General features: G+C 39.3%; 1 pseudogene; it reads left to right on the top strand.

Moving 5' to 3' along the window:
* The first annotated feature begins 1176 nt into the window (after positions 1–1176).
* Positions 1177–1586, top strand: LOC112647551 (enhancer of rudimentary homolog; annotated as a pseudogene).
* Positions 1587–3695: the final 2109 nt, after the last annotated feature.

The raw sequence follows: 3695 nt of genomic DNA on the forward strand, positions 1-3695 counted from the left end.
TGAATAAATAAATAAAATCTTTAAAAAAAAAAAAACAAATGCTATAGTCAAAGGGAAATAGTCAAACATATGAATTAAAAGACAGAGACTGTCAGACTGAATTTTTAAAATATCCAACTATTGCTATCTACAAAGAATCCACATCAAATATGACATAAAAAGGTTAAAAGTGGATGGAAAAACATATATCATGAAAACTGATTTTAAAAAGCTACTAATTGGGCAGCCCAGGTGGCTCAGCAGTTTAGCACCACTTTTGGCCCAGGGCATGATCCTGGAAACTCAGGATCGAGTCCCACATTGGGCTTCCTGCATGGAGCCTGCTTCTCCCTCTGCCTGTGTCTCTGTCTCTGTCTCTCTCTCTCTCTTATGAATGAATAAATAAAATCTTTAAAAAATAAAAATTAAAAAAAATTAAAAGCTACTCATAAGTTTAAACACAGAGTTCTCATATGACCCAGCAAGTATATTTCTCGGTATATAACCAAAAAAATGAAAACCTAAAACTCGTACATGCATTTTTCTAGCATTATTATTCAGAATAAGCAAAAAGTGGTAACAACCCAAATGTCCATCAACTGATGAACTGATAAATAAAATGTCCATACCATGGAATATTATTCAGACATAGTAAGTAATGAAATACTGACACTTGCTATAATATGGATGACTCTTGAAAATATTATGCTAAGTGAAAGAAGTCAGATACACACACAAAAAAAAAATTGCATGGTTTCATTTATATGAAGTGTCAAAAATTGATAAATTTATTGAGCCAGAAAGTAGATTAGTGGTTGCTTAGGGCTCAGAGAGGACCAGGAGGGAAGTGGGTATTGATTGCTAATGAGTACAGACTTCCTTTTGGGGGTACCAAAGTGTTACAAAATTGATTATGTGATGTTTTCACACCCTGTGAATATACTAAAACAACAACAACAACAACAACAACAACACTGAATCGTATAGTTTAAATGAATTTTATGAATTTCAATAAAGCTGTTCATACTAGGAAGGAAAGCTAGCTAGAGTGGCTATATTAATATCAGATAAAATAGTTTCAGAACAAGGAAAATTATTAAAGATAAAGAGGAATGATAATATGTGATGATGAAGGTCAATTCATCAAGAAAATGCAACAACCCTAAATGTGTGTGTACCTGAGGGCAGAGGATAAAAATGCCCGAAGCGGCAGGCAGTGCTGGGGCTAAACTCGTGTGCTGGGGTGGCATGGGCTGCAGTGAGAGAGTCTGGTGCGACATCTCACATAATTTGCGGGTACAGCCTACCAAGAGGCCAGAGGCAGAACTTAGGCTGACTAGGAGTCTGTGAATGAACTCATGAAAGGCGTTTGTAATATGAATGAAGAACATGGGACTCCGGTATCCCCTCTATCACATGTGATATCAGTCGGTTGTTTGATCTTATCGGTTATCTGGCCGACCTCAGCCGTGCACACCGAGCTGATACCCAGACATATCAGCCTCATAAACAAGGACTGGGTTCAAGAGAAGATCCACGTGCCCCTTCGTCAGCAGGCCCAACAGGCCAGGGGAGAGCTGAGTTGGAAGCATGGGGGGAGGGGTTGAGAACACAGGTACATATAGCATGACGGGAGTCTTATGTCTAGGAACCTTGTTTCCATTTCGGCACAGTGTGACTAGGATTGAATGTATTTGATAACAGTGAGGATCTTGTTCCATATGAAACCCTCATTGCCCCTTTCCTCCCTATTTTTTTTTACTTAAATATTTACATGGAAGTTGCTTTTGGAAGTTAATATTGGTTCCAACCCTTCAAATTGTTCGTACCTGCTTTACTGCATCCGCTCAACCAGCTCTTCTTCCAGTCCGGGTGGGAGGGTGGTGACAGCTTAGCCATTATGTCTTTGAGATAAAGTCATAGTGAAAAACAAATATTCTTTAGTTTAAAAAGAAAATATGGCCAGCCTGGGTGGCTCAGTGGTTTAGCGCGGCCTTCAGCCCGGGTGTGATCCTGGAGACCCGGGATCAAGTCCTATGTCAGGCTCCCTGCAGGGAGCCTGCTTCTCCCTCTGCCTGTGTCTCTGCCTCTCTCTCTCTCTCTCTCTCATGAATAAATAAATAAATAAAATCTTTTTTAAAAAATGTGGGGACATCTGGGTGGCTCAGTCAGTTAGGCATCTGCCTTCGACTCAGGTCATAATCCCAGGGTCCTGAGATAGTCTTGCCTCGGGCTCCCTGCTCAGCCAGGAGTCTGCTTCTTCTTCTGCCCCTCCCCCTCTTTGTTCTCTCTCTCTCTCTCTCTCTCTCTCTCTCTCTCTCTCCCCCCTCTCTCTCCCTAACAAATAAATAAAATCTTAAAAAATAAGAAAATATGTGAATACATTATAAAAGTGAAAACAGAAACAAAGTCTAAAATTATACTAGATGTCCACACTCTACTCTCAATAATTGATAAAGCAAGTAGACAGAAAATCACCAGGAATACAGAAGACCTGAACAACCAACTTGCAACTAACTTGACCCAATTAACATTTCTAGAGCACTCCATCTAACCAACAACAGAATACAGTTTCTTCTCAAGTGTACATGGACTTTCATCAGCATAGACCATATCCTGAGTCATATAACAAAACTTAGCAAATCTAAAATAACTGAAATCATACAAAGTGTGTTCTCTGCCCATAACGGAATTAGACTATAAATTAATGACAGAAAGATATTTACAAAATCCCCCTAAATATTTGGGAGTTAAACAACATACTTCTAAATAATCCTTGGGTCACAAAGTAAATCACAAGGGAAATTATAAATATTTTGAACGGAAGGAAAATGAGAATACAACTTATCAAAATTTGTGGGATGCCAGTAAAGCAGTGCTTAGAGGGAAGTTTAGAGATATTAGATGTTTACGTTAGAAAAGAATATGGTTTTCAAATAAATAATCTAAGCTTCCACCTTAAGAAACTGGAGGGGGGGTTGGGGGAAGAAGAGCAAATTAAACCTAAAGCAAACAGAAGGAAGGGAATGAATAATAGTAGGAACAAGTATGAGTTGAATTTAAAACAACAACAACAAAATAATAGATTAAAAAAATCAATAAAACCAAAAGTTGGCGGGTGCCTGGGTGGCTTAGTGGTTGAACGTCTGCCTTTGGCTCAGGGTCATGATCCCAGGGTCCTGGGATCAAGTCCCTCATTGGGCTACCCGCAAGGAGCCTACCTATGCCTATGTCTCTGCCTCTCTCTATGTGTCTCGAATGAATGAATAAATGAATGAATGAATCTTAAATTCTCAGTATCTCTTTAAATAAAAACAACACATAGGGATCCCTGGGTGGCGCAGCGGTTTAGCGCCTGCCTTTGGCCCAGGGCGTGATCCTGGAGACCCGGGATCGAATCCCACATCGGGCTTCCGGTGCATGGAGCCTGCTTCTCCCTCTGCCTGTGTCTCTGCCTCTCTCTCTCTCACTGTGTGTCTATCATAAATAAAATAAAATAAAATAAAAATTAGATCTTTAAAAAAAAAACAACACATACATACACACACACACAAAGTTGGTTCTGTGAAAAGATCAAGAAAATTGATAAACCTCTAGCCAGATTAACCAAGAAAAAAAAAAGACAAAAGCTACCAAAATAAAGGACAGCACACAGATCCCAGAGATACTGAAAGGAGAGTAGGCTAATATTATAAAAATTCTATGGCAGATTTGAC

This window comes from Canis lupus, chromosome 5 (assembly GCF_003254725.2).
Source record: "Canis lupus dingo isolate Sandy chromosome 5, ASM325472v2, whole genome shotgun sequence".
Lineage (NCBI taxonomy): Eukaryota > Metazoa > Chordata > Mammalia > Carnivora > Canidae > Canis > Canis lupus.